The following is a 13,476-nucleotide window of genomic DNA, read 5'->3' on the forward strand; positions in this document are numbered from 1 at the left end:
GGCAGGCCACAGCAGGTCTGGTTCCACCTCCTCCAGTTCATGAGGCAGTTCATGGACCTTAGTGTCAGTCAATGCTCATAGTTGGTCAATGTGTCACTTCCACAATCTGTTCCCGCACTAGAACAGAGCATGATAAGGGGCTCAATTTTTTGTAAGGTTACTCCTACCACCCATGGGTCTTTATATTGTCTATAATCTTGTACTAGAGCTATATTGCCCATTACCAATGATCAAGGTGAGGTTTGTGGCGATGCTGTTTTTTGCAATCAGTGACCCAGATCTGGATGAACTGTGGACTGCCTGGTCCGCAAATTGCGGCCAAACATTAGTTCTGCTGGAGTGCGTTTTGTGGTAGAATGTCACGTGTTTCTGTATCTCAATAGGAACCCTGCTATTTTGTGTGTCCAGGAAGCATTTAGAAGTTTCATGGTTTTCATTGCTTTTTTGAAAGTTTATACAAAATGTTTTGGCTCCCCATTAGTACTTGGGTGATAGGGTGCAGACAAAATATGTCTGATATTGCTATCGCGCATAAATTAAAAAAAATGTTCTGATGTAGTGGTACGCCATTAAGCAGACGAACTGGCACCGCTTGTCACGCATGCGGCAGGGCAGCCGGCCAAAATGGCACCATCGGGGGGTTTCCTCCTGACCTTGGCACTGGGATCAAAAGCCCGCGCTTGGGGACCCACTTGATGTCGGGGCCCCTAGCGCAGTTCTCAGCCAGGTCTGGGCTGGGAGTATAAGACCAGCCAGGCAGCCTGCAATAAATTAGATTTTGCTCACTGAACTCAACCCGTCTGGTGGTGCGATCCTTCAGATAGCAGTGTAGCCGCCATTACAATCAGTGACCCCGACAGGTTCAAACGTCTTTGAACCCAACATGAATGACCCTTCGATCAACGCTATAGCCATCAAGCTCCCTGACTTGTGGGTTCAGGAGCCGGAGACCTGGTTCAGTTTCACCTCCGCCAGATTTCATCGGATTCAACCAAGTTTTACCATGTGGTCGCTGCCCTGGACCAGGCCACCGCCAAATGAGTGCTGCACCTCATTCAGCACCCACCCATGGAAGATAAGTATGGGACCATCAAGCAGGTGCTCACCAGCTCCCTCGGCCTCTCCACATGCCAGCATGCCGCTCGAAAGCTGCGCTTTGATGCCTTGGGGGAACAGAACTCCAATCGAATTGATGGATGAGATGCTTGCGCTCATGGGTGATCACACCAACTGCCCACTCTTCGAGTGCATCTTCCTCAACCATCTGCCTGAAGACATCCGGCCGTTATTGTCCCAGGAGAGCTTCATCGTCCCTAAGAAGGTCGCTCAAAAGGCTCAGGAGCTATGGCTCGAACAATTCCTGGAGGGCTCAGTAGTCCAGCAGGTTACGAGTCACGGGCATGACCACACCAAACTCTTCCTCTAGCCCCCTGCAGGGGCCTCAAAGAGCATAGCCAGAAGCAAGTCATCCACTTCAGGCCTCTGCTTCTTCCACCAGAGCTGGGGAACCAAGGCTTGGAAGTGTCATCAGCCCTGCTCTTTCCAGGGAAACGAGCAGGCCAGCTGCTGTTAATGGCTGCGGTGGCTGGCCAAGAACACAGCTTTCTCTACCTGCGGGATTCAGTCAGCGGCCGACGCTTTCTCGTCGACACCGGGGCCCAGATCAGCGTCATCCCGGCCACAGCCATCAAGTTCTGGAACTGGCCTCAAGGATCTCCACCTGGTCCTGAAAGCCTCCAGCGGCTGGCACCCCTCCAGAGATTATCGATGGCTTAACGACGCAACAGTACCTGACTGTTACCTGATCCCTCACATCCAGAACTTTACGGCCAACCTGCATGGGGTGAGGGTATTCTCCAAGGTTGACCTGGTGTGCGGGTATCACCAAATCCCGGTGCACCCTGAGGACATACCCAAAACGGCCATCATCACCCCCTTTGGATTGTTCGAGTTCCTACGCATGCCGTTCAGGCTCAAGAACGCCACCCAGACCTTCCAACGCCTTATGGACACAGTGGGCATGGATTTGAATTTCATATTCATTTACCTGGATAACATCATTGTCGCCAGCAGAGACCGGGCACAATACAAGTCTTACCTGCGCACCTTCTTCTCCTGACTTGCTGACTTTGGCCTAACGATCAATCTAGCCAAGTACACTCGCCTGGACTCCAGAGGCCAGCAGGGCATTCAAAGCCACGAAAGATGCCCTCGCGAAGGCTACCCTGCTCGTCCACCCATGCACCGACCTGCATATGCGCTCTCCATCGATGCCTCTGCCACAGCCGTCGGTGCCATCCTGGAGCAGCAGGTGAATGGACAGTGGAAACCACTGGCATTCTTTAGCCGACTTTTTCGCCCGCCAGAGCGCAAGTATAGCGCTTTCGATCGTGAGTTGCTGGGCATGTACCTGGCGGTGCGTCATTTCCATTATTTCTTGGAGGGGAGACCTTTCACCATTTTTACTGACCACAAACTCCTCACTCAGGTGCTCGCTATGGCAAGAGATCCCTGATCGGCCCGCTAACAGCATCAACTCTCCTTCGTGTCGGAGTTCACCACCAACATTCGGCACAAGGTGGGGAAAGACAATGTGATCTCCGACGCACTCTCACGACCGGCCATTTGCATGCTGACATCCGGCCTTGACTTCAACCAGCTCACCCGGGACCAGAAGTCCGACGAGGAGATATGGGCCTTCAGGACTGCCATCACGGGCCTGCGGTTCCAGGACTTCCCAATTCCTCACGGTGAGGGCACCTTCCTGTGCGATGTCTCCATGGGCACCCCGCGACCAGTGGTTCCCCAGCAGTGGCGCAAGCAAGTCTTCCACCATATGCATGACCTTTCCCATCCTTCCATCAGGTCCACGGTCCATATGGTGGCAGAAGTTTTGTCTGGCACGGGCTTCGGGAGCAGATTTGAGACTGGGCCAAAATCTGCACCCATTGCTAGGTACACAGGCACACCAGAGCGCCCATACAAAATTTTGAACACGTCTGGGAGCAGTTCAGCCACATACATGTGGACATCGTCGGACCCTTACCCATTTCCCGAGTAACTGTTACCTTTTCACAATGGTAGAACACACCACTCATTGGCCCGAGGTGATCCCGATGCCAGATGCCTCCATGAACTCCTGCTCCTGAGCTCTTTTGAATGGTTGGGTTGCCCGGTTCGGCGTCCCGAATCACCTCACCAGTTCACCTCTACACTCTGGGCACAGCTCACCAACAGGATGGGGATCGAGCTACATCACACCATGGCCTATCACCCGCAGGCCAATGGGCTAGTGGAGCGATTGCTCCGCCACCTTATGTCGGCACTTATGGCCCACCTCACCAGCCCCAACTGGGTGGACGAGCTGCCTTGGATGCTCCTGGGCATTCGCTCGACACCCAAAAAAGATTTACAGGCATCATCAGCTGAGCTAGTCTACGGTGCACCGCTAGCCCTACCTGGTGAGTTCGTCAACGCACCTCACAACTCCCAGCAGTCACTGCATGGTCTACTTCCCCACCTCTGTGCCCAGTTGGACTCCTTCACACCACCACCGCCGCCCAGACACAGCACACAGGCCTCTTAGGTCCCCAGTGAGCTGTACTCCGCAGAGTACATTTTTATCAGGCGGGGCGCATCCACAGCACCTCTACAAAGACCATATGAAGGGCTGAACAAAGTTGTCCAGAGTTCAGGATCCACTTTCACACTGGACATCGGTGATAAGAGAGAACTGTTTATGGTGGACAAGTTAAAGCCAGTCCACCTCAACCCCACCGAACCAGTAGTTGTGCCCCAACCAAAGAAGCGAGACTGCCCAGCAAAAAAGGACATTGGTGCCGGATCTGGGGGGGCTGTGTGGCGGTACGCCATTAGACGGGCGAACCGGCCCCGCTTGTCATGCACGCAGTGGGGCAGCCGGCCAAAATGGCGCTATCAGGGGTTTCCTCCCGACCTCAGCACCGGGCTCAGAAGCCCTGGTGATGTCGGGGCCCCCCAGCGCGGTTCTCAGGCAGGTGCAGGCTGGGATTATAAGACCTACCAGGCAGCCTGCAATAAATCAGTTTTTACTCACTGAACTCAACCCGTCTGGTTGTGCAATCCTTCTGTTAGCAGTGTAGCCGCCGCTACACTGACGTAAATTGAGGCCCATTGTCCGTAATTAATTCATGAGGCAATCCATAAGTGGCAAAGGTAGCTCGTGGACAGTCATTCGTGGGATGTGCTTTGGTATTTTTCAACTGTGAAACTACTGGCCATTTGGAGTGTGTGTCCACAGCTATTAGGAAAGTCTCACCCATGAATGGCCCAGCCAAGTCTATGTAAATCTGATGCTAGGGTGTGGATGGCCATTTCCATGGAATAGCCAGGGCTTGCTGCCTTTTTGGCTGCATTGACTGACATACTTTGCATTCTTTTACTGTTGTTTCAATGTCTCCATCTATGGAGAGCCACCAGACATGCATCCAGGCCAATGTCTTCATTCATACCATTCCTGGATGGTTGTGGTATAGTTCTGATAACATGGTAGTTTGCTATTTGGCTGAAATAATTGTTCAGATACCCCATAGTAAACATTCTTTTTCGACTGATAGTTCATGGCAGTGTGAGTAGACAGGTTTTAGATCTTCTGGAATGACTTCAGATTCGGGTCACCCATTAAAGGTGAAGTATAGGATTTTGCTTAATGCTGCCTCTTTTTGGGTTTCCTTTGCCATCATCTAGGCTGTAATGGGGAGTTCTTGGTTGATGTCTGCTGCCTGTGCTGTCCATTTAATAATTTCTTCTTGTTGTTCTGTCTTGGGAAGTGGCATGCATGATAAGGCTGTTGAGTGTTCCTAGTTTATATTTTATATCATAGTTATGTGCCGCTAGTAGCATGGCCCATCTTTGAATTCTGGCCACAGCTAATACTGGTATACCTTTGTGTGGCCCCAGGATTAAACTAAGAGGCTTGTTGTCTGTGATTGGGGTGAATTTTTTTCTGTAAAGATATTGGTATAATTTTTTACACCAAAAATTATTCTCAATCCTTTTTGAGTTGGGCATAATTGCGTTCGCTTGTGGTTAATGTTCGCGAAGCATATGCTACTGGTTGCTCACCTTTTTCTGTGATTTGGGATAGTACCACTCCTAGTTCCACTGGTGAAACATCCACGGCTAGTGTAACTTCTTTACTAGGGTCATAGTGGATCAGCACCTTATTTGTTGACATTAGTATTTCCTTTATTTGATTGACTGTGTTTTTTAGTTTCTGTGTTCCAATACCATGTTGATCTTTCTTGAGTAATTGGTTCAGCAGGCTGCATGGTGTAGATTTATTAGGGATATGTTTTCGGTAGTGAATAACAAGTCCTTGGAAGGACTGTAATTTCGATTTGTTGGTTGAGTATGGGGCCTTGCAAACGGCTTCTGTTCCTGTTGGATTCATTTGCATCCCCTCGTTGTCGATTGTCAACCTAAGATATGTTACTGAGGGGCGCATGAAAACACATTTGTCATTTTGTAATTGTATATTAGCCTATTGTAGTCTGGTTAAAACCTTTTCAAGGTTTTGTAAGTGTTCATTATCGTTTCGGCCTGTGATGATGATATCATCTAGGTTACACCCATCTGAGGTGTCCATCGTTGCTTGAAAAATTAATTGTCACATATTCCCTTGATTTTTTTTTTGTCCAATTCTTATCTTTTGATAGGCTTGTGACAAATCTAGTTTTGTGAATTTTTGCCCTCTGTTTAGTGCTTGGAACAATTCTTCTGCCTCGGGCATTGGGTGTTCGGGTATTTTGAGTGATGGATTGATGGTGATTTTATAATCGCTGCAAATGCGAATTTCACTGTTTGTTTTTCATACAGGTACGATGGGTGCTGCCCATTGCTGTATTGTATTGGTTCTAATATGCCTTCATATTTTAGTCTGTTTAATTCAGCCTCAATTTTCCCTTTCATAGCAAATGGGACTGTTATGGCTTTGAAGAACATTGATTCTGCATTATCTTTTAATTGCAGTTTGGCTTGAACACTTTTGATTTTCCACAATTCTTGTTGGAAAACCACTGTATGGTTGTTAAGGATTTGGTTGAGTTCTGGCTGGTGTGGTTTACATTTAGTATTGAACCAATTTCCAGCCAGTCTAGGGGAATGTGTTGTTACCAGCTTCTTTGGAAGAGTGCTGGTCCCTGGTTATCTACAATGTAAAGAAAGGACTGCCTAAAGAAATCTCTTGGTGCCTGCCACATTGACCACTGCCAGTGGGCTGATATCGCCTCAAACAGTGCATCTTGGCGCCTCACAGTTCGGCGGGCAGCAACTTCCTTTGAAGAAGACCGCAGAGCCCACCTCACTGACAAAAGACAAAGGAGGAAAAACCAACCAATTTTCCCTTGCATCCGCTGCAATCATGTCTGCCTGTCCCGCATCGGACTTGTCAGCCACAAACGAGCCTGCAGCTGACATGGACATTACCCCTCCATAAATCTTTGTCCGCGAAGCCAACAAGCCAAAGAAAAAAGAAAGAGAGAGTGTTTTTGGTTGCTGTTGTTTGTATTGTACTTGGTCCATACATTGTCTCCTGCAACAGATCTTAAAGTTATTTCAGTTGTTTTTACTGGGAGGTGTGGTAGCAACCGTTCCTTTACATGTAACGGCATTAGAGACACCTCGGCCCCTGTGTCTAACTCCATCTTCAGGGGTGTCCATTTATTTTTAGCTATATAAAGATTGCTGTGTTTCCTCCATTTATTCCTGGAAATTTCAGGAGCTTGAAGGTCAGCCGTTAGGCTGTTATCATCCTTGCTCTCTCTCTCTGCGCAATTGTTTGAACTTTAGCTGCCTGTTTATTTACAGGCCACCTGCACTTTAGAAGTGGAAAATTAGTTTTGATATGTCCTTCTGTTTTACAATGGTTGCATTTAGAATTTTTGAAGGAACAGTTTTCTGGTCGGTGGTTGTATTTCCCACAACGGAAGCATTGTTGGAGAGACCTCCTGACTAGTAGGTCTGGTTGACCCACATCCAAGTTTTTATCTGGCATCTCAGAGCTCCAGGCAGCCCTTTATACAATCTGTAATGTAACATTTTCATCCATTGCTAATAATTTTTGCCTTGCTTGGCAATTTGCCAGCCCCATCACTAATCTGTCTTGCAGTGCCTGATTTAGAAACTGCTCAAAATGGCAGTTTGCGCAACGATGCTAGGTATTCACTTACTGTTTCTCCTGGTCCTTGTCTCCTTTCATAGAATCATTGCCTTCCTGCCGTTTGGTGGTTTGGGGCTTAAATGATTCCTTAGATCCTCCAGGGACAGCAAGGACTTAAGGAGGATGAATGTTTTGCTGCCCATTATTACTGAGGAAGAGGGCACATTTGCAGTTTACTGGACCTTCCACCAATATTGGGGGCTACGCAGTACCAGTTAAACCATTCTAGTTATCCCAACTTTCTTCTACTTCGTTGAATTCCCTGAACTTTCCCTCCACCATCTTGGTGTGCTTTCACCTTGATCTTTTGGTGGAAATTTGTTGGGGTTGTTAGGTAGCCATTTTCTACCTTTCTTCTGTTGTTTTCATTCTCACGGTTGGTGCATGGAGTATGTGTAGGGTTTGTTTTGTTTTTTGTCGCCACTGTTGTGTATGTACTTACACAATTAAGACTTGGAGACATGATGCTTTCTCATCCTTTACTTCTATTAGACTAACATGGCTACTGACACACAGGATTTTATATATATATATATATATATATATATGGAAGGGTGACATCATGACGTGGGTGTTAAATACAGCCTCCCTGCCTCCAACCCCAACCCCAACCCCAACTCTTGACTCAACCTCTACCCCTACCCTTACTCCAACCCCACCTCCTACCCCTACTCCAACCCTTACACCTATCTCTACCCCTACTCCAAATTGTACTCCTACTCCTTTCATTATTCCCACCCCAACTCCCCCTACCTTTACTTCCCTCAGTCACCTCAAAATAAAAGTTGTTCAATGTAAGAGCAAAAATAGCCACGTGAAAGAGAATAATATGGAAGGGCCCTGATTGGGCCTCTGTTCAAGGAAACAAAAATCATACCCCATAGACCATTCTGGTGTGAAATGAAGGATTAAGGTTTTTGAGATCTATGGCATTGTATCAGCATTTTCTGCTTTTAATGCAGTTTGGTTTCCGCTGTTTGCCTTTCAGCATAACAAAAGCATTATATTTCACAGTGGACAAAATTGTATTTGCATATACAATTTGCAAATTGCATATACAATTTGCAAAAATCTGATTTTTGATTAAAATCATAAAATGAAACCTATCTTTTCACAAAGCAGAGCAATGATAATTTCAACTATAATTGCTGATTATAACTCTTCAACTAACATTCTTGCATACTTTTGTTTTTATCATTTTTGGGTGGGTGTCACATTTTATATTCTACCATCCATATAAATAATTCTGGAATCTGCAGAACCTTGAATAAATAGAGCATTTACTATCACTAAAGGTACCTCATTCAAAACATTGGGATGCAGATTATGAGCTGGTGAAGGCCTGACCTATTGACTAGATGTCAAGAATGAATGCTCCACAATTAGTTCCACACAATCTAAGGACAATAAATCATACTTATGACATATTCCATTTCTCTGCCAGTGTGCTCAGTGTGGTTTAAATTCTCTAACCTTTATAAAACAAACTTTGTTGCTGTAGTCCTAGAGTTTCAGCCTCTGTGTCAATTTGAATTGAGTGTGAATAACTCTATTGGTTTGTGAGAAACAGAAGTACCTTCACAGAATTTGGTCGAGACAAAAATTGAGAACAAAGAACATTTATTGTACAACAATGCAAAGTTGGGTGCTTCCCCTTACCCTGGGAATACACACCCAACTTTTATACAGTTCATTTCAGTGTAGAGGTACCCTCCCCCCCCTAACATTCTTCTGCCTCCTGGATAAGTTTGGCATTAGGCAATCCTGTCTGCCTACGTGCTGTTTCTGTGAAATTGGAGGACCAGGGGGTATCCTCCCATCATGTCATTGTCCTTATTCACCTGCCTTTGTCTTTATTCACACCTTCCCAACCCTCAGGGCTTACTAAACTCTTATATGCAGAACTTGCTAATTCTGTCTAAGGCTTACTAATTACATATGTGGAACTTGCTGACTCTCTAAGGCTAGAAGACCCTTATCTTATTCAGACTAACTTTACTTCCTACATTCTATTCTTCTTCTTTGGCTTGGCTTCGCAGTCGAAGATTTATGGAGGGGTATGTCCACGTCAGCTGCAGGCTCGTTGGTGACTGACAAGACCGATGCAGGACAGGCAGACACGGTTGCAGCGGTTGCAAGGGAAAATTGGTGGGTTGGGGTTGGGTGTTGGGGTTTTCCTCCTTTGTCTTTTGTCAGTGAAGTGGGCTCTGCGGTCTTCTTCAAAGGAGGTTGCTGCCCGCCGAACTGTGAGGCGCCAAGATGCACGGTTGGAGGCGATATCAGCCCACTGGCGGTGGTCAATGTGGCAGGCACCAAGAGATTTCTTTAAGCAGTCCTTGTACCTCTTCTTTGGTGCATCTCTGTCTCGGTGGCCAGTGGAGAGCTCGCCATATAACACGATCTTGGGAAGGCGATGGTCCTCCATTCTGGAGACGTGACCTACCCAGCGCAGTTTGATCTTCAGCAGCATGGATTCGATGCTGTCGGCCTCTGCCATCTCGAGTACTTCGATGTTGGAGATGAAGTCGCTCCAATGAATGTTGAGGATGGAGCGGAGACAACGCTGGTGGAAGCGTTCTAGGAGCCGTAGGTGATGCCGGTAGAGGACCCATGATTCAGAGCCGAACAGAAATGTGGGTATGACTCTTTTGTGTAGTCTTCCAAAGGCGCTATTTGCCTTGGCGAGTCTGTTGTCTATCTCGTTGTCGATCCTTGCATCCGATGAAATGGTGCAGCCGAGATAGGTAAACTGGTTGACCGTTTTTAGTTTTGTGTGCCCGACGGAGTTGTGGGGGGGGGGGGGGGGGCTGGTAGTCCTGGTGGGGAGCTGGCTGATGGAGGACCTCAGTTTTCTTCAGGCTGACTTACAGGCCAAACATTTTGGCAGTTTCCACAAAACAGGACGTTAAGCGCTGAAGAGCTGGCTCTGAATGGGCAACCAAAGCGGCATCGTCTGCAAAGAGTAGTTCACGGACAAGTTGCTCTATCATCTACCCTTATCATATTCATACTGGCTTAATTCATTACACATATATCCATGCTAGCTTTCTTCATCTCTCATATTTTCATATTAGTTTTACTCATCTCTCACAGGTTCATCATGTTCAAATCAAGCAATGCTTTCATCAGAATAATGGGAGTAATTTGAACTTTCTAACATGCTGGAAGAGGAGATGTGGAGTTGCACAATTTCCATTGTGGTTGCTGACTCATTCATCTACTCTGCTTATCCGGCTATACTTTGTGAGGCATCTGAGGAGATTTGGTATGTCATCGAAAACTTCTACAGGTGTACCATGGAGAGCATTCTGGCTGGTTGCATCCCTGCCTGGTATGGAGGCACCAACTCTCAGGACAAGAATAAACTCCAGAGGTTGTTAACTCGGCCTGCGACATCATAGGCACCATAGGTGGTATCTTAAAAAAGTAGCCTCTATCTTCAAAGACCCCCATCACCCAGGCCATGCCCTCCTCATTCTGCTACTCTCAGGAAAATCGTACAGGGGCCTAAAGACAAGCACTCAATGGCACAAGGACAGCTTTTTTCCTGCTGCCATCAGATTCCTGAATAATCACTGAACCAAAGACACTGCCTGGCTTTTTGTGCACTACTATTTTTTTTTAATTTATAGTAATATTATAAGATATTATCTATGAATGTTTGCAACAAATTTCTTGACTTCTCTACAATAAATTCTGATTCTGATTTGCATATTTCCAACTGTGATAACCCAGACATCTCTCATGTCAAGACCAATGAACTTCACCCGGGTTGTTGGAGACTAGGCATGAATTAAAAACTGTCAAGGTAAGAATTCTAAGAGTCAGTCTTTAATTATGGTAATTTTTTCTGACATGAATAAATGATGTGAGAATTGTGGCTGACTGTGAGGCCCCAATCATGTTTCAGTAGTGACAATATTTGTTCTTTTTAGTTCATGATATCAAGCAGTGCAAAAGACAACCCTTCAGATCTAACTTTTTATCTGTTGTATAAATTATATTAAATTTCAGCATAAAATAATGAAGCTGAAACCAAGTTGTGGGTGCTGTCATTACATCTGCTCTGTCTATTTGGCTGAAATCCCAAAAGAATGTTGATGACTCCTGGTAACTGCAGGTCTCTTCCCCAGCATGTCGGAAAATTAAATCCTGCCCATCTTCCCCCTCACCCCAACATATTGAGAAAGCTGTGTTTGATATGAACCTGATGAAAACAAACATCAACCACTCCACCAGTGGAAATGACATTGGTTTTAATTTTATAGTGCAAGAAGAAAAACATTTCCCAGGAAATGGAATGAGATTTTTCCACAATATTGTGGGAATCTGACTGATTTACATCTGAGTGATTTAGAAATTAATTTAAAACTTCATTATCAGTTTTTTAATGCTACTTTAGTTACTTATGGTGGGGAGCTGGCTGATTGAGGACCTCAGTTTTCTTCAGGCTGACTTCCAGGCCAAAATTTTTGGCAGTTTCCGCAAAACATGACGTCAAGCGCTGGAGAGCTGGCTCTGAATGGGCAACTAAAGTGGCATCGTCTGCAAAGAGTAGTTCACGGACAAGTTGCTCTTGTGTCTTGGTGTGAGCTTGCAGGCGACTCAGATTACCAGCCCCCCCACATCTCCATCGGGCACACAGAACTCAAAATGGTCAACCAGTTTACCTACCTCGGCTGCACCATTTCATCTAATGCAAGGATCAACAAAGAGATAGACAACAGACTTGCCAAGGCAAATAGCGCCTTTGGAAGACTACACAAAAGAGTCTGGAAAAACAACCACCTGAAGAAACACACAAAGATCAGCGTGTACAGAGCTGTTGTCATACCCACGCTCCTGTTCGGCTCCAAATCATGGGTCCTCTACCGGCATCACCTACGGTTCCTAGAACGCTTCCATCAGCGCTGTCTTCGCTCCATCCTCAACATTCATTGGAATTACTTCATCACCAACATCGAAGTACTTGAGCTGGCAGAGTCCGCAAGCATCGAATCCAAGCTGCTGAAGACCCAACTCCGCTGGGTGGGCCACGTCTCCAGAATGGAGGACCATCACCTTCCCAAGATCGTGTTATATGGCGAGCTCTCCACTGGCCACCGAGACAGAGGTGCACCAAAGAAGAGGTACAAGGACTGCCTAAAGAAATCTCTTGGTGCCTGCCACATTGACCACCGCCAGTGGGCTGATATCGCCTCCAACCGTGCATCTTGGCGCCTCACAGTTCGGCGGGCAGCAACCTCCTTTGAAGAAGACCGCAGAGCCCACTTCACTGACAAAAGACAAAGGAGGAAAACCCCAACACCCAACCCCAACCCACCAATTTTTCCTTGCAACCGCTGCAACCGTGTCTGCCTGTCCTGGATCGGTCTTATCAGTCACCAACGAGCCTGTAGACGTGGACATACCCTTCCATAAATCTTTGTCCGCGAAGCCAAGCCAAAGAAAAAGGGAGTTACTTATGAATATTTTGTAATGGAGGTTCAAAAATGCTAGTTTCATAGCTTCAAAATCAACAGTTGACTTTCCAGGAGATCTGCAGAATATTCCAGACAAGTTGGCAAAGGTAGAATCTCAGGATAAAAGATAAATTCCATCCTACCACCTTTTGTCTAATGGCTGTGTAACACAAATAATGAGTTACCTCACCATCCATTTGGACTGCAGTTCAACATAATTGCTAGATTACTATACTGTCATTCTTATATTATGGCCAGAGATGATGTTTTTTTTTGCAACCAGAGGTGTCACTGAGAAATTTAAGATTATTGAACTGTGGAGGAAACATCTGAACTATCAAGAAAGGTTGATTAAAAGACCTTATTTTGGATACCACTGCATGTGTTAACAACGTACTTCATTTCTATGTATTTTGTAATTCCATCCTGGCTTCCTGGAGTTTTATTGCCTTAGAGGAGAGACTCTAAAACAAAATTCTCAGATTTCTTTTTCTAAATTGTTCTGCTTTGCCCATACCAAGAGATTGCATGACTACAAGGGAAAGGAAATGGAATTGGTGCAGTGCCATGTTACACTGTGCCAATTTCTTCTTTGGCTTGGCTTCGCGGACGAAGATTTATGGAGGGGGTAAAATGTCCACGTCAGCTGCAGGCTCGTTTGTGGCTGACAAGTCCGATGCGGGACAGGCAGACACGGTTGCAGCGGTTGCAGGGGAAAATTGGTTGGTTGGGGTTGGGTGTTTGGTTTTTCCTCCTTTGCCTTTTGTCAGTGAGGTGGGTCTGCGGTCTTCTTCAAAGGAGGTTGCTGCCCGCCAA

The 13,476-nt window shown here is 46.2% G+C and overlaps 1 long non-coding RNA gene across 2 annotated transcripts in view; it reads left to right on the forward strand.

Moving 5' to 3' along the window:
• Positions 1-13,476, forward strand: part of LOC138738193 (uncharacterized) — a 90,617-nt gene that overhangs the window by 12,861 nt on the left and 64,280 nt on the right. For both annotated transcript variants that reach the window (XR_011341494.1, XR_011341492.1), the window contains exon 3: positions 10,934-11,006. This is a non-coding gene — a long non-coding RNA (uncharacterized lncRNA). The remainder of the gene's footprint in view (positions 1-10,933; positions 11,007-13,476) is intronic.

Source organism: Narcine bancroftii, chromosome 1, assembly GCF_036971445.1.
Source record: "Narcine bancroftii isolate sNarBan1 chromosome 1, sNarBan1.hap1, whole genome shotgun sequence".
Classification (NCBI taxonomy): Eukaryota; Metazoa; Chordata; class Chondrichthyes; order Torpediniformes; family Narcinidae; genus Narcine; species Narcine bancroftii.